Source organism: Heteronotia binoei, chromosome 21 (genome assembly GCF_032191835.1).
Source record: "Heteronotia binoei isolate CCM8104 ecotype False Entrance Well chromosome 21, APGP_CSIRO_Hbin_v1, whole genome shotgun sequence".
Taxonomy (NCBI): Eukaryota; Metazoa; Chordata; class Lepidosauria; order Squamata; family Gekkonidae; genus Heteronotia; species Heteronotia binoei.
In genome coordinates, this window is record NC_083243.1 from 96,519,215 (window position 1) to 96,537,764 (window position 18,550).

Below are 18,550 nucleotides of genomic sequence, written 5' to 3' on the forward strand. Positions count from 1 at the left end.
AAGTGCCAGAGAGGTCAACCAAGACAATTAAGGCGTTGGGAGACCTGGCAGTCCTACAGTCCATGTGGGGAGTTTAGGACTTTTCAGTTTACACAAAAGACAACAGGTGAAGGGGTACACATAACAGAGACTTACAAAATTAGGTGCAGACTAGAGAAAGTGAATAGAGAAAACTTTTTCTCCATGATGGACAATAAGTTCAGGATGGTCAAGACAAAGGAGGTACTGAACTAATAAACTGTGGAATTCACTGCCAGTGGCTGTAGTGATTGTAAGACTGCCAGGTCTCCCAGTATCGCCATAGCAGGAGATATACTGCCAGCAGCCCTAATCCCTGCTGCCACACAGTAGAGCATGGGGGTGGGGGGTGGGAATGACCCTAAAATCACCATTGCTTTGAAGGCTCAATGTTGTTTCTGGGGTGAACATGAAACGTGTCATGCAATCAACATGATTCTCTAGTTTTCAGTGAATTATAGAGCACTGGATCAATAATATGGCATCACTTCCAGGTTTACCCCAAAAATGACATCATGCTGTTGATGCAACAGCACTCCCCATGATCCTGACCCCATATCCTGCTATTTGCTAGCCAGTGGCTGGTAACCCTATAGTCATTAGCAGATTTGGTTTTAGACAGGTTCCTGGAGGATGAGTTCATCAAATCTAGTAATAATTACTTAAGAGGATTGTCATCCATTCTCAGACTGATGTCCCCACTAAGGGTATTATCACTTTGTTTTTTAACACTAATGGTATAGTGATTTGAATGTTGGAGTGGAGATAGCCAGGTTCAGCTCTCTGCTTGCTGGTGACCTTGGGTCAGTCATTTCTTCTCATCCCAATGTACCTAATTGGGTTCTTCTGAGACAAAAACTGGTAAAGGGAGAAACATATAAACTGCTTTCAGCTCCTTGAAGAGAAGACAGAATAAAAATACATCAAATAAATAAATGTGGTTGAGTCTTTGTTGTCTGCATCTACCTCCAAATAGCAGTATTCAACTTCTACCACACTTCAAACGTGTGAGGAAGGATTATAATAATTCTATATAAATATTTTTATAAATACATTTTCTCTACCTTCAGGGAACCAGTGAATTCAGAATAATACTGGAGACAAATTCAAATAATTACAGCTATTTAGTGCCTGAGAAAAAGTTCTGTAGAGCTTGAAAATTTAACAGCTTTGAGGATTGTAATTGGTGCTAAATATAACTGTTGTGCTACTGTCCCTGCCCAGCACCTCCATTTTTCTTCTTCTTCCAATAGTGTATCTCATATGCTGGGACAGTAAACTCATTGCAAACAGTAAATCTTCCAGAAGGGCTCATTTGCCTTTCTTTAAAGGGGGGAGGGCTGTTGGGGCTGCCTCCCCTGCTGAGCCGTGAGTAAAGCCTGGAAGCTCATGTCGTACCAAAAGGAATCAGTTTGTGGTGAGAAATGAGGCCATTTTTTCCACCATCCTCTCTGGAAATTTGTTGCCAAGTGGGCTAAAGCTGTCTCAGATTTTATGAGCGGCTTCAGCACCAGGAATTTCTTGCCAAGCCATCCTCACCTTTAATTGTACATATTGCTGACAATTCCATAACATCAGCTCAATTATAATCTGATGTAAGTTAAAATGAATTTTAAATGTGCACCCATTTCCATGCACAAACCATGCCTGCAGAAGCACACAGAAGCTATGAAGAGTTGTACTCCAAATTTCAGTTAGCAGTTCCAAAGAGCATACTGCTTTTGCAATTTCTTTCCTTGCTTATTCCTCCAATGTATGAGGAATTGGTAAATTTCTCATCCAGTCCTTCAGCATGTACAGTTTGCATGAGATGAGCCTCTCTGTTTTATTTTTTTTATGGTATAAAGTACAATGCATGGGGACGATTGAATGCTGCTCTGAAGGAGCAAATTTAACCTCAGGTTAAAAGCTGTCTTTAATGTACAAACTCAATAATAATATTTTTCAAAAGATATGGAGTGGAAACATGGGCCAAATTCTGCATTCATAATCAATTTGGGGAGGGACGGTGGCTCAGTGGTAGAGCATCTGCTTGGGAAGCAGAAGGTCCCAGGTTCAATCCCTGGCATCTCCAAAAAAGGGTCCAGGCAAATAGGTGCGAAAAACCTCAGCTTGAGACCCTGGAGAGCCGCTGCCAGTCTTAGAAGACAATACTGACTTTGATGGACCAAAGGAGTGATTCAGTATAAGGCAGCTTCATATGTTCAATTATGCTAAATGGGCTAGCATGCATCATTTATTTATGGCAATGATCTCCCATTTCCTATTCTCTCAGGACACTTTTTAAATGGATTTCCCTGCTGAGGAACCCCACCATATTGAGTTGTAGGGGCTCTGGATTTTGTTGTCTTGTGGAATCTTACTTTACACAGAATACTGGTTAGGTCTGTTGGATCAAGGCATTATCTTCCTCCCCCCGATAGTGGAATAAAATTGCACCTTTACTGAGGTAGAGCATGGAACTACACACAGGGTCCCCAATTTTGTGTTTTCCTTATAATACTAATGTTGGGCAAGGATCAGTAGAAGTGAAGTCCCTGACCATGTCATGAACAATTTCTCTTTTGCAAATGCTATAGAGTTGCAAATTCTGTTCTTGCATTTGTGTTAAACTTGCAGTTGTTGGTATATGTAGTTACATCTTGACAGTTTACATAAAATGGAACAACTGATTGGTTTAAAATAAGAAAAGGAGTTCAACAAGGATGTATACTGTCACCCTGCTTATTTAATTTATATGCAGAGTACATAATGAGGAATGCTGGCCTGGATGAAGCACAAGCCGTAATTAAGATTGCCAGGGAAAACATCAACAACCTCAGATATGCAGATGACACCACTCTAATGGCAGAAAGTGAGGAGGACCTAAAGAGCCTCTTGTTGAGGGTGAAAGAGGAGAGCACAAAAGTAGGCTTCAAACTCAACATAAAAAAAAAAACTAAGATCATGGCATTCGGCCCCATCACACCTTGGCAAATAGAACAGGAAGACATGGAAGTAGTGACAGACTTCACATTTCTGAATTCCAAGATCACTGCAGGTGGTGATTGTAGCCATGAAATTAAAAGACGTTTGCTCCTTGGGAGGACAGCTATGGCGAACCTAGGCAGCAGCCCCGTAGTTAGGGCCCACAGAGGGAGGGGGCCATTGGGGGCCATGGGGAAGGGGGCCCTTTAAATTGTGCAGGAGGGAGTTTCCGGTTTCAGCGACCCGGCATTAGGAGCGGCTCAGATTGGTGCGTCCAGAGCTGCTCCTAAATCAGGCAGTGGAGGGGTCTCCCCAGCTTGGGAGACTTGATTCTGGGACCCAGGAGGGGTCCTGGAAGGCAGACGGCTTGAGCTGTGGGACGGGAGTGACAGTGGCGGCTGCCTCCCGATCCCGGCTCGCTATAAACCTTGCTGTTCTGATTACCATTTTTAAATGGCACAGGGGTTGACTGCCAGACTTCTACCCTTCTTCTTTTCAACTAGAGATTCTGCATGAATTGGACAAGCTGCATCATTCTTACGAAGATTGTAAGTTCCCTTTCTTTCTAATATCGAACTCTGAGGTATAGCTTCTCTAAGCAGGGAAAGTGGAGAGTTGGGACTGAAGAGGAACTTCAGCAGAGGCAAAGGCTGAGATGGGGGGGGGGGAACTCTCTTTCTCCTCCAAGGCTTCCAAAAGTTCCTGCCTAATCTGGTGATGTTTATAACCCTCGCATGAGAAGTATGAAGCACACCAGTTTCTAATATAGAAAAGACTTGATGGCTGAATTGAATGGACTTGTTTTAAACTTCTTTCTGGAGAAAGACTTGACTTTGGGAAAATTGTTTGCATGTATATATGGATAAGCAGGGCAGCTGGCATAAGAAATAATCTGAAGGTTATGTTGAAGTATGTTGGGGGGGGTGGGCTCCCTCCGGGTGTCCTGCCCCCCCAGGGAAAGTGCATGCGCAATACATCGCCTCTCCTTTCCCGGTGCAGTGAACGCTGCGGGGTCACTGCAATGGCCTCTCCTACATTACTGCATCCGTGGCAACACCTTCTCGCTGGTCCCCGCCGTTTTCACAGAGTTTGCCACATCATGGTGCGACCGAATGTCTGGCGGTATAACTGGATGGGCAGACTGGGCTCACCAACCTCACCAGCCAAGAGAAGGAAAACTCTAACATCAAGCCCGGGCAGACAGAGCTCATTAATGTAACATCTACCACCTGGAGGACTCACTGCCGGCATCCCGGCTTACTGGGCCATGGCAGATGACCCCATGGTGAAAGGGTGGAGCCAGTACTACACACACTGCGCTTCACCTAAAAATTCCTCTGCGCAGGCCTGAAGGGTATCCACATCCACAACCCACAACATACCAAGTCCTGCAGCGATGAGCAAGGGGCGAAATGGCAGGTGGAAGATGCCACTGGAAGCCGCAGTCCCGATCCTGCATGTAGGCGGTTCAGGGTATTGGTCGCCTGATGCTGACCCGGAGACGAAAGCATTTTTTGGCAGCACCCTGAATGATCAAGCAGCCTTATTTAGGGACAGCACTGCTTGCTCCGTATGGAGAGGGGCCAAGAAAAGGTGGCCTAAACAAAGCTCGTCTCCTCCCCCCCCCCAGTTGGCTAGCCGTGGTCAACGGGCATCCTTACTTGCGGTCGAAAAATAACAACAAAGAAAAGGCATGCACCTGCCTCACAAAGTGTGCAAAGACTAAAGCTTGCGTGTTGGAACATCAGAACCATGTTTGACACAGTAGACAGTAGTCGCCCTGAACGACGCTCTGCTCTAGTTGCCCACGAACTTCTCAGGTTGAATATCGACATAGCAGCTCTCAGTGAGGTCCGTTTCCCTGAGGAAGGTAGTCTTCAAGAACACGGTGCTGGCTATACCCTCTACTGGTCGGGTAAGTCAAAGGCTGAGAGCCGCCTTTCTGGCATTGGCTTCATGGTGAGGAATTCCATTGCCTCTAAACTCGAAAACCTGCCAACAGGTCACTCAGATCGCATCATGTCTATGCGCCTCCCACTTCAAAACAAGCAGTATGCAACACTCTTCGGTGTGTATGCCCCAACCCTTCAAGCAGATTTTGCAGAAAAGAATAAGTTCTATGCTGATCTACGCAACCTCGTACGGAAGACCCCTACAGAGGACAAGGTGATCATCCTTGGCGACTTCAATGCCAGAGTAGGTAAAGACTCGGAAGCCTGGAAAGGAGTACTTGGCAAACACGGCATTGGCAACTGCAATGATAACGGGTGTCTCCTGCTAGAATTCTGCATGGAGCATCAGCTCACCATTACCAACACTATCTTCCAGCAGAAGAACAGCCTGAAGACAACCTGGATGCACCCACGGTCCAAGCATTGGCATCTTATTGACTACATTCTGGTGCACCAGAGAGACCTTCAAGATGTCTTACACACCCGAGTAATGCCCAGTGCAGAATGTCATACGGATCATCGTCTTGTACGCTGCAATCTCCATCTTCACTTTAAATCTCCATCCAGGAGAGGCGGTATCCCCTGGAGAAAGTTTCAGGTTGGCAGCCTTCAGTCAGCTGAAGTTAGAACTGCCTTCCAGGCAAAACTCCAGACAAGAATTGAGGACCCCAGTTGCCTCACAGATCCTTCTCCAGAAGCACTCTGGGAACACCTAAAAACTACCATCCTGTTGACCTCTGAAGAAGTCCTTGGGTTCTCCACAAGGAAGAACAAGGACTGGTTTGACGAGAACAATCAAGAGATCCAAGAATTAATGACGAAAAAGAGATCTGCCTACCAAGCACATCTTGCTCAGCCCTCCTGTCCCGGGAAAAAAGCAACCTTTCGCGCTGTATGTAGCAACCTCCAGCGCAAGCTTCGAGACATTCAGAACGAGTGGTGGACCAAGCTTGCAGAGAGAACCCAGCTGTGTGCAGACACTGGTGATTTAAGAGGGTTCTACGAAGCCCTGAAGGCAGTATATGGTCCATCATATCAGGCTCAGAATCCCTTCCGTAGTGCAGATGGCCAAGTGCTCCTCACAGACAAGGCATCCATACTGAACCGGTGGTCGGAGTATTTTCAGGTTCTCTTCAGTACCAATCGTGTAGTTCAAGATTCAGCAATCCACTTCACCCCACTTCAACCAGTGAAAACAGAGTTGGATGAGATCCCCACCCTAGAAGAGACGGTTAAAGCCATCAAGCAACTGAAAAGTGGCAAGGCAGTGGCAGTTGATGGAATCCCACCAGAGATCTGGAAGCATGGGGGCATAGTACTACATAGCACACTTCACAAAGTACTTGTCACCTGCTGGGAACAAGGCAAACTACCACAGGACTTTCGCGATGCAATCATCATTACTCTACATAAGAACAAAGGGGAAAAGTCAGACTGCTCCAACTACCGAGGGATAACCCTGCTCTCCATCGCAGGCAAAATCCTTGCTAGAATACTCCTGAACAGACTGGTGCCCACCATTGCAGAAGAACTCCTCCCAGGTAGCCAGTGTGGCTTCAGAGCTAACAAGAGCACCACCGACATGGTATTTGTTCTCAGGCAGCTCCAAGAGAAATGCAGGGAACAGAAGAAGGCTCTGTATGTGACTTTTGTCGACCTTACCAAAGCTTTTGATACCGTTAGCAGGAACGGCCTGTGGCAAATCTTGGAACGTTTAGGATGTCCCCCAAGGTTCCTCAGTATGGTCATCCAGCTACATAAAGACTAGCGAGGCCAAGTTAGACACTGCAACGATCTCTCGGAGCCCTTCCCAATAAGCACAGGTGTAAAGCAAGGCTGTGTTCTTGCGCCAACTCTCTTTACGATCTTCTTTAGCATGATGCTTCAAAGAGCCGCAGTAGATTTAGATGATGACGATGGTGTCTGCATCTGCTATCGCACCGATGGCAGCCTGTTCAACCTGAGGCGACTAAAGGCCCACTCCAAGACAATGGAAAAACTTATCCGAGAGCTACTGTTTGCTGATGATGCTGCACTCATCTCCCACTCGGTATCAGCTCTGCAGCATATGACGTCCTGCTTTGCAGAGGCTGCCAAGCTATTTGGCCTAGAAGTTAGTCTGAAGAAGACAGAAGTTCTCCACCAGCCTGCACCCCAGGAAGATTATCACCATCCTTGCATCACTGTGGGTGAATCAATTTTGAAGACAGTCCAGCAGTTCAGCTACCTGGGGTGCATCATCTCCTCAGACACCAAGATCGACAAGGAGATTGACAATAGACTGGCAAAGGCAAACCGTGCATTTGGCCGACTGCATAAAAGAGTGTGGAGCAACAAGCATCTGAAAAAAGGCACAAAGATCAATGTTTACAAAGCGGTTGTGATGACAACCCTCATCTACGGCTCCGAATTGTGGGTATTATACCATCATCATCTGCGACTCCTTGAGCGCTTTCATCAGCGCTGCCTTTGCACCATCCTCAACATCCACTGGAGTGACTTTGTGACCGACACTGAAGTCCTCAAGCGGGCGGAGGTTACAAGCATCGAGGCATTGCTGTTGAAGACGCAGCTGTGCTGGGCAGGGCATATCTCCAGGATGGAAAACCACCGCCTTCCCAAGATTGCCCTGTATGGCGAACTTTCCACCGGCCATCGAAATAGAGGGGCACCAAAGAAGAGGTTCAAGGACTCCTTGAAGAAATCCCTTGGTACCTGTTGCATTAACCATCACCAGTGGTCTGACCTAGCCTCAGATCGCAAAGCATGGAGGCACACCATCCACCAGGCTGTCTCTTCCTTTGAGAACGCACGTATAGCTGGTCTTGAGGACAAAAGGAGATTGAGGAAGAATCATACTGCTACAGCACCAACCCCAAATCAGACTTTTCCCTGCAGCCACTGTGGCCGGACCTGCCTGTCCCGCATTGGTCTTGTCAGCCACCAGCGAGCCTGCAGCAGATGTGGACTACTGCACCTTTCTTAAATCTTCGTTCGCGAAGTCAAGCCGAGAGAGAGATGTTGAAGTGCTCTGATCTAATTCATCTGAGCTTCAAACAGACATCTAGTCCTTTGTGGGCTGCGTTTATTGGACTATAAAATATAATTAGATTGTTGGCTGAAGGAAGAATACCTGTGCAAACCTTTAAAGTGGATTATAAACCTCTGATGGTGGATGTTATGGATATAAACTTTTAAGTCTGGTCCTATTCTTCATATAGTTTGAACATTTTTGTTTTTTTATTTTTATACTCATTTCCCCCATTTTTTCCTAATTTTCATATCATATTTGGAGTTTTTTCTTTTGTTTTTTACTTTTGTTGTTCTTGTTCTGGGAATATCTGGATTAATTTGCTCTGGTTTATGCTATTTTTTTTCTTTTTTCTCTTGGGCTGTTTGTTTAATTTTTAATTTTTGATTTCACCTGTGGATTACAAATGGGGCATCCAGCCCTGGATTACAATTTATAACCTGGTGCAGTTGGATGAGTTTGCTTGGACTTGAATTTTATTGAGCTATCGTTGTCAGAAGAGACGTCATAGTGAACTGTTGTTTCAGTGAGTTGAACTGTTTTGGCTGGGTGGCACTAAGGATGTTGTGCTATAAAGATCTTGTCTATTATAAATTTTATCATTGTTTTGGGTCTGGTGTATTGTTGATAGTAGCTAGAAGGCTGTTTTCCTAAAATCATTGTATAATACTGGTATTGTTTGGCAGATACTAGTTTATCTAAAATACACAAGAATATTGAGTTCCAAAACAAATTCTCAAGAGGCAGTATAAGGGGTTTGTGGTTGTGAGTGCAAATATATTAATAAGGATGGAAAATATAGCTATGACTGGCTTTAAAGAAACAATTTAAAAAAAGACAATTGAGAAGGTAAACCACCAATCCCGTCACCCAGCTCTGCATCTGGTCCAGGGAAATTTACGACCATGCAGGGAGATATGAAAGAGATGCAAAATACTTTAACTGCCATAGCACAGCTGACTGGTAAAGTAGATAATATAGGGGAGCAGATGGCAGAGATCAAACAAGAGCTTCTAGAGAACAAACAACAGACAGCAGAGACCAACAAAGCTTTAAAGGCACTAGATGCCCAGGTGACAGACAACACACAAAAGGTGGAACAATTGGGAAAAGAACAAAATATACATGATACCAGACTCAATTGGAAATAGATAGAACTGCCTATATGCTGCGGTTTCAAAATGTACCAGAAGAGAAAAATGAAGATTTACAGAAAATACTAAGTGAGGCCTTGGCTGAAATTCTACAGGTGACTCCTCAAAGGATCGAAGAAGAGTTTGATCAAGTCAAGAGAGTACCATCAAGTTTTACGAGTCGGAATAAACTGCCTAGCGAAATTCATTTGAAACTTACAAGAAAGAGGACCAGAGATGATATCTTGATGCAAGCAAAAGACAAACCAACGATGATAGCAGGAAATATGGTGAAAATCTTGAGAAAGGTACCATGGCCAGTGAGACAAAAGAGGAGAGAATACCAAACCTTGACAAGCTTCCTGAGGGAAAGAGAAATACCCTATACATGGCTAATGCCGGAGGGCCTCCTTTTTAGTTATGAAAGTATAGGATAAATTCTATATTCAAAGCTCAGAATTTTCTGGACAGAGTGAAGGAAAAAGAGGGGAAGGAAAAGATGGATGATGAAGAGGAAGAAGAAAGCTCTGGTGAAGAGGACCCAAATGAACCATGGAAATACCCGACAAGATTACAGACTAAAAAAGATAGTAATATGAAAAATTCATAATGGCATCAATAATTTCTATTTATGTGAATGGACTTAATTCTCCTGTTAAAAGGAGGAAGACTTTTAGATACCTGACAAAATTGGAAATGGACATAATTTGCTTACAAGGAACCCATATTTTAGGTAAAGATCAACATCTTTTGAAAAATAAGAAATTTGGCAGTTCGTTTTCAGCAACAGACATGAATAAAAAGAAAAGGGGAGTAGCAATTTTTGTTAAGGATAAATTTAACCCACAACTACAGTATGCTTTGGAAGATGGAAGAATTCTTTTAGTGGAAGTCACGGTGGACAACAAAAAAATTCTACTGGCAAATATTTATGCTCCAAATGATCATCAAGATAAATTTTTTCAAGATATACATTTTAAGTTATCAAATCTAGAATATGTAGAACATTGCATAGTAGGAGACTTTAATGCAGTTTCTGATAGACAATTGGACAAAAAAATACATAAACATACTAAAAGCAAAAGTCCCCAACTACCAATAAGCTTTTGGAAGCTAGTAGAAGAACTGGATCTGGTTCATGTATGGAGAACAAGATATCCAAATTTGAAAGACTTTACCTACTCTGCCAGTCATCAAGTGTGGTCAAGAATAGATATGTGCTGGCTCTCTACAAATTTGGTTAAAGATTTAGTTGAGACAGAAATTCAAACAAGAGTTATATCAGACCATAGTCCTGTAATGGTGAAACTCAAAGGTACATGAATGAGAAGAGCGTGGAGGTTAAATACTTCTATCTTGAAAGATAAAGATTTTCTTAAAGAATCTAAGGTTGAAATGAAATTTTTTAAAAACAGAACAGAACTCAAGATGTAAAGATGTAAATAGTTTGGGATACCACTAAAGCATATCATAGGGGCCTTGTAATCAGATATAGTGCAAAGGAGAAGAAAGAACTGAAAATTTTCAAAAACTAATGTTGCAAGCAGTAGAAGCTAAAAAGAATTTAAAAGTGCAGCCGACAAGACAGCAGTTTCAAAATAAGGTCAAAGAAACACAACATCAACTTAATTTATTACTTATAGAGGAGATGGAGATAAAACTGAGATTTGCAAGACAAAATTTTTTTGAACATGCTAATAATCCTGGAAGGTGGTTGGCCTATAGAATGAGAAAATAAAATGCCAAAAGAATAATACCAGTTTTGAATGACGAGAATAACAAAGAGAAAGTTCAAAGACAGGAGACATGTCAAATTGTGGAACAATTTTACAGAAAATTATATGAAGATAAACAAGTTCATAAGGCAGATTTAGAAGAATATATTAGTCAAAATAATCTTAATAAATTTACAGAAGAACAACAAAAAATTCTAAATGAACCAATAGCAATAAAGGAACTGGGAGATGCAATGGCATCTCAAAAGAATGGTAAAGCCCCGGGCCCAGATGGATTGCCTGTGGAATTTTATAAACCTTATGAGGAGTCCTTACTTTTACCATTTAAACGTCTCCTTGAAAGGATCAAAGACGAAGTCCAAATACCAGCTTCTTGGCAAGAAACTACAATATCCTTAATTCCAAAAGAAGGTGCAGATTTGAAAGATATTAAAAATTATCACCCAATCTCTCTTTTGAATGTGGACTATAAAATTTTTGCAGCAATATTGGCACGACACCTGAAGAAAGTTCTACAGTCCACAATACATCAAGACCAGGCTAGATTTCTTCCTAGAAGATATTTAAAAGACAATGTTAGAACAGTCTGTAACATATTGGAATATTATGAGACCCATCCAGAGAAACAATTGGCATTAATTTGTTTGGATGCTGAGAAGGGCCTTTGATAATGTTTGTTGGCAATTTATGCTGCAACAATTGAAGGGAACGGAATGTGTTGAAAATTTCCTGAAAGCAATAGAATCAATATACTCCTCTCAAAGAGCAAGAGTGATGGTGAATGGTGAATTAACAGAAGCAATTGATATCCAAAAAGATACAAGACAAGGTTGCCCATTGTCACCACTCCTTTTTATTTATGCTTAGAGATATTGAATAATCAGATAAGAGAAGATACAAGTATTAAGGGAGCAGTGGTAATAGGTGAACAATATAAATTGAGAGCCTTTGCTGATGACCTGGTTTTTATACTAGAGCAACCAATAGATTAAATTGACTGTCTTATAAACAAGATTAACCAATTTGTTACTGGGCAGGACTGACGATCAACTACCATAAAACAAAATTTTTGACAAAGAATATTACGATACAGCAAACTCAACTGCTTCAACAAAAATCAGGATTCTTGTATGAGAAAAGAATCAAATATTTAGGTGTAATCTCAAATAAATGCAGTAGTTTAAAAATGGACAATTATGATAAACTACTCAAAGAGATTAAAAAAGATTTGGAAAAATGGCATGATTTGAATTTATCTTTGATGGGAAGAATAGCTTCAATAAAGATGAATATTCTACCAAGACTGTTATTTCTATTCCAAACTATCCCAGTATTTTTAAATAGTGGGTTTTTTTCAAGAATTGAATAAGATGGTTTCTAAATATATTTGGCAAGGCAAAAAACCAAGAATTAAATTAAAGATATTGCAAGATTCTAAATTGAGAGCAGGTACGGGACTTCCAGACTAGCAACTGTATTATAAAGCTTCTGTGCTCCTGTGGGTAAGAGACTGGATAGTATTGAATGACAAGAGACAACTGTTGTTAGAGGGACACAATCTTAACTTGGGCTGGCATGCGTATTTATGGTATCAAAGACTTGAAGGACATTCTTATTTTAAGAATAATTGGTTCTGGAAATCTTTGTACCGCACACGTTCATGGTTAAAAACGAAAATTTACCAGAAAATTCCAAGATGGGTATCCCCAGTGGAAGCATTCACCCCTCCAAATCTTTTAAAACCTAATCAGAGTTACAGATGTGATGACCTGTTGGAAAAAGACAATCAATTGAAAACCAGAGAAGAGCTAGAAAACATGGACATTAAAATGAGTTGGTGGTTGAGAATGCAAGTTGAATCTAGATATATCAAAGACAAGATGGTAGGGTTTAACACAGACCAATATCCATTTGACAAAATCTTTCTAGGTCTTCAAGAAAAGCTAATCTCTAAACTATATGCATACCTATTACAGATGAAGATGCAAGATGAGGTAGCAAAAGACTGTATGGTCCAATGGGTGAAAAACTTGGGTAGTAACATCATGTTAGAAGAATGGGAGAGGTTGTGCAAATTCAACATTAAATTAACTAAGTCAGTAACCTTTAAAGAAAATCTGTATAAGATGTTTTATAGATGGTACATGACCCCACAGAAATTGTGTAAGATGTATACTAATATGTCTAACAAATATTGGAAATATGCTAAACAGGTGGGTTCTTTTTATCATATGTGGTGAACATGTGAGTTGGTGAAGGACTATTGGAAAATGGTCCATGAACTATCACAGAAAATTATGAAGACACAGATTCAATTCAGACCAGAACTATTTTTATTGAATATATTTCCTGAAGACTATTCCAAAGAGATGAGACGCTTGTTGGCGTATATTTGCACAGCAGCCAGGATTCTTCTGACACAGAGATGGAAAGTTCAGGAGACTCCCACGAGAATGGTGGGAAAAATTCTGGAAACAGCAGAGCTGGACTACTTATCCCAGCTGTTGGCTGGGAAATCTAAGGAGGAAGCAAGAAAATACTGGTTGAAATTCTATATTTGGCTAGATTTTTTTTTGTATTTTTTTTTTTTAAATTTTGAAAAGCTTTATTAATATAAAGTTCAAGGTACTTGGCTAGATACTCAACTCTTTAGATTCTTTGGTGTGAACTTATATCTCCTTTCCCCTGTATTCTGTACTATAAGATTCTCTTTGTTGGAAATGTCAATTTGAATAGATATTTTAATAAGAAGACTTACGATATAAAAATATCAAAATACTGATTATGTAAAGTTAATAATAATGTGTGACAATTTATGTATTTTAAGAAAGTATATTAGATGCAGACTTGTATTTTATGAAAATATACAATATGCAGACTAGGATTAATTTGTAACTATAATTTCTTATCCCCTCTTACACCTTACCCTCAATTTCTAGAAAACTAATAAAACTTTTAAAATGGTAAATTGTGCAGGAGGCTGGTGACTGCTCCTGCCACCCCTCCTGCATAATTTAGACCCCACTGATCAGCTGATTTCTAGGCCCTATAAATGACATGGGAGGGGCAGCAGCTGCTCCTGGATGCCCCTCCCATGTGATTTAAAGCATGCACGAGAGAGGCAGCAGCCCAGAGGTGAGGGGCCAGCCAAAACTGTCAAGGGGCCAGGCCCCGTGGGCCCTTGATTAGCTATGGGCTTGCTGGGCAGTATAATAAAAAGTAGAGATATCACCCTGCCAACAAAAGTCCGTATAGTCAAAGCAATGGTATTCCCAGTAGTAATGTATGGCTGTGATAGCTGGACCATAAGGAAGGCCAAGCGCAGAATAAATGCTTTTGAGCTGTGGTGCTGGAGAAGACTCTTGAGAGTCCCTTGGACTGCAAGGAGATCAAAGTCAGTCCTAAGGGAAATCAACCCAGACTGTTCCCTGGAAGGTCAGATGCTGAAGCTGAAGCTCAAATACTTTGGCCAGCAAATGAGAAGGGAGCACTCACTGGAGAAGATCCTGATGCTGGGAAAGGCAAAAGAAGAAGGGGATGGCAGTAGATGAGATGGCTGGACAGCGTTACTGATGTAACAAACACGAATCTGAGCAGACTTCGGAGGATGGTGGAAGACAGGAGGGCCTGGCGTGACTTTGTCCATGGGGTCACAAAGAGTCGGACTCGACTGTGCAACTGAACAATAACAAACCAGGGCTGAGAGGGAGCGCTCAATCTTGGTTGTTGTCTGTATGAGCTCATGGTGCTGAAAACTGTCTCTAAAGAATATAGGTGAAGAGAAGGGATTTTGGAGCACAATAATTTGTTATTCTTTTGCAGTCTCGTGTGCTGCTGTCTGTTGCACACTGAGAACTTCAACTTCTCTTCAGAAGATGAAGGGAACTCTCTTATTTTCTGCACCTGTGACAAGAAAGATACTATTTGAAGATGATTCTTAAAACACGTTTATAGGCGTGTACCATAATAAAGGTCAAATATGAGCCTCAATTAAAATGCATATTCCCCATTCAGTTGCTCAGCTTTCTATTTAGCTAATTTGCATTCTTCCTTTCTGTTCTTGAAAACACCCAAAGCAAATTGAATGTACATCACTCTCTTTAGACCCAGATTTTTGTGTGAGATAGTAATTATTTCTATGCATATTGGATTAGTGTCAGATACTGTTTTTAAGGTGCAAATCTTAAAGTGCCTTTCAGAATACTTGCTTGTGGTATTCTGGAATGTTATCTTCTACTTACAGAGAGGAACACTGAGAGAGGAAATGAGATATTCCCCCCTATATGAGTCAGCATACTAAACTAGGAACAGAATTACAAGCAGGCCTTGGTCTTCACTTCAAACCACATATCCTTTTAGGAGATAGGGCCAAGTGGTTTATTGGTATGTGAATGCCAAAATGCTCTTTTGAAGAGCTCCAAAATAAACATTGCTGATTAAAAATTCCAACTGAGCAAATCTGCTATTACAAATGAAGAGGAAAGTCTGATTCATAAACATACAAACTTGCTACCCCGTGCCAGAATAAAATAAATGTTTTAGCCTTCAGGGAGTCCCAGCTCAATACGTCACACACAAAAGTGAACACCTCAGCTAAACAAAGGCTTATCTGCTTTTTGTTAGATCACAGGCTTCACAGCTGCAATCTTATGCACATTGTTGCAAGTACTGCTGAAATACATTAGCCTTCTGCATAAAGACTGAACTGTGTAGTAGTCAAGTGTTTCTCCCAAGGAGTGCCTCTTGAAGGATGACTTCTTCCTGCATGGATGTAGGGCAACACCTTCTCCATAGCAGTTCCCTTTTGCTGTCTCTTTATGCAGGTCTACTAGAATGCAGCTGCACAATAGGGGGCCCATATGGTGGAGGCATATGATCTGTGGAACTGTTAACATTCATGAGATTTTGTAAGGCTGACAAGATTATATTACTCTGATCTGGGTTTTTATGGTATATAGTATTTTCATGAGTGTTTTTTTTAAAAAGTTGTAAGCTACTTTGAGTCTTTGTAGAAGGAAACAGGGTAAGAGAGCTCAGTAAATAAAATAAATATGGGAAGGGGGGAATAAAAAGATGGAGTCGGAATTTAAAAGAGCCAAGATTGTGATCCCATACTGGAGCTGCTGGAACTTTTTGTAGTGTCACTTAGCCCATTTTAACTTGGTCAGACCCTCTCATGCAAGAAATATAATACTGACATTTGAGCAGATGGTAGAGCTTCTGGCAAACTGAGAGCCAGTTTGGTGTAGTGATTAAGAGTGGCGGACTCTAATCTGGGAACTGGGTTTGATTCCCCACTCCTCCAAATGAAGGTAGCTGGGTGACCTTGGGTCAGTCACAGTTGTCTCAGAGCCGTTCTCTCAAGAGCAGTTCTATCGAGAGCTCTCTCAGCCCCACTTACTTCACAGGGTGTCTGTTATGGGGAGAGGAAGGCTCTGAGACTCCAAGTAAAGGGCATGGTAAAAACTCAAACTTCCTCCTCCTCCTTAGATTTTGCCTGTACAAGTCTCAGCCAAGTTACTGATGAATGTGGGAAAGGATATGCATCCTTGTGTCCAGTGTTACACCCCAAAAAAGGTTAGCCATCTCTGGTCCAAACACTGCTTCTTAGGTTCTAATTTAGCATTTATACCTTGCTGAAAATTTCTATCCATTCCATCTTTATCTACCTGCATTTCACACACATTTCTCTGATGAAGTAGATACTAGGGATGTGCATTCGGTTCGGCCGAACCGAATATACAGCCGAATCAACACTGATTTGGCTGTATTCGGAATCGGCTGTAGCCGATTCCCATTGCCGCCTATTATGCGGCAGCCGAATACGGCTCGCCGTATGCTTCCGAATAGCTATTCGGAAGTATACGGCTGTCAAAGCTGTGTCAAAACAAAAGGCGGGAATGGCTTCTGCAGCCTCAAAGGAGCTGCTTTCCCACCTTTAGTGGCCTCTTCCCGCCTCTCCCATAGCCTCCCTGGGATCAGGGAGGGGGGGAGGGGGAAGAGGAGCCCCAGCAGCCAATCCAAAGCATGCATTTGCAAAATGCATTGCAAATGCATGCTTTGCAGGGCTGTTGTGTAGCTGATGGCCCAGCCATCAGCTACATTGTTGTTATTTTTGATCTTTTGCTTACTTGGGTATCCAAGTAAGCACTGTTGTCTGGCCAATCAGAGAGCAGTGCTATTTTTTGAAATTGCTCTCTGTAGGGCCAGAGAACCTTTTTAAGGAGTCTTCCTGCTGGACTCCTCCATTGCTGTGTTGGTGTGTGGCTTGGTGTGTGTGAGAGAGATTGTGCTGCTGCTGGTGGCTGGCCCTTGGCTTCAGCTGCTGCTGCCTGCTGCTCTCTCACTCAGCCTTACTTCCCTGGACTCAGAGAAGACAAGGTAAGACAGTTTGGGGGTTCTTGTTTTAGTTTTTGTTGGTAAAAGGACTAGAGTCCCTTTACTTGTTCACATTTGGGTGGGTGAGTACTGGGTGGGTAGGGTAGCCTATTTGGGGTTGGGTTAGGTTCTGCTGGAGGTGGGGGCCTGGGGTGGGGTTTTTTTGCTAATTTGCCCATATCTTAATTTAGTGAGAGGACTTTTTAAAGTGCAGTGTCCTTTTACTTCTCCTGATTTGGGTGGCTTGGATTTTTTGGGGTTAGGGTGAAGGGTTTTTTTTGGGGGGGGGGAGTTCCTGTATTATTAAAAGTTGAGTTTTTGACTGTTTCATTGTTTGATTTGTTGCTGCTGTGTTGTATTGCTGCTGTGTTACTTTTATCTTCAGGTTATTGGCAGGGGTGCTGTTTGGCCTAATTTTCATTGTTTAAAAAGCCACTTTTGTCCCCCTTTTCCTGGTTCTGGTTTTAGGGGTGGGGGTGTTGTTGACTGATTTGGCCTGAGTTTTCTTATTGGTGAAAGGCCACTTTTTAAAAACTTGAGTTGCTTTGCTTGGCCTTTTTTTCCTGTTGTCACTTTTCTTGGTTTGGGGGGTGGGGGGGTGTTGTTGACTGATTTGGCTTAATTTTTCTTATTGGTGAAAGGCCACTTTTTAAAATCTTGAGTTGCTTTGCGTGGCCTTTTTTCCTGTTGTCACTTTTCCTGGTTTGGGGGTGGGGGGGTGTCGTTGACTGATTTGGCTTAATTTTTCTTATTGGTGAAAGGCCACTTTTTAAAATCTTGAGTTGCTTTGCTTGGCCTTTTTTTCCTGTTGTCACTTTTCCTGGTTTGGGGGTGGGGGGGTGTTGTTGACTGATTTGGCTTAATTTTTCTTATTGGTGAAAGGCCACTTTTTAAAATCTTGAGTTGCTTTGCTTGGCCTTTTTTCCCCTGTTGTCACTTTTCTTGGTTTGGGGGTGGGGGGGGGTGTTGTTGACTGATTTGGCTTAATTTTTCTTATTGGTGAAAGGCCACTTTTTAAACACTTGAGTTGGTTTGCTTGGCCTTTTGTGATTCTGCTGGTTTTGTTTTGGTTTTTTAAAATTACCTCTGGTTGGTGTGGGGGTTGGCGAGGGTGTGTGTGGGCTGGGTCACTTTCTTGTTGTTATAGAGTGATTTTTGGAATCTGAGTGTGCTCTCGGTTTGGCTAGGGCCACTAAATAGGCTGCCCCACTAATAAGGGTGTTTTTAGGGATCGTGTTTTTTTGAAATTTAAAACAAAATTAATCCAGTTTAGGGCTTTATCTCCTTTCACAATTCAAGTAGGCCAGATAGGGGTGCTTTAAAAAGTCTTTAGGT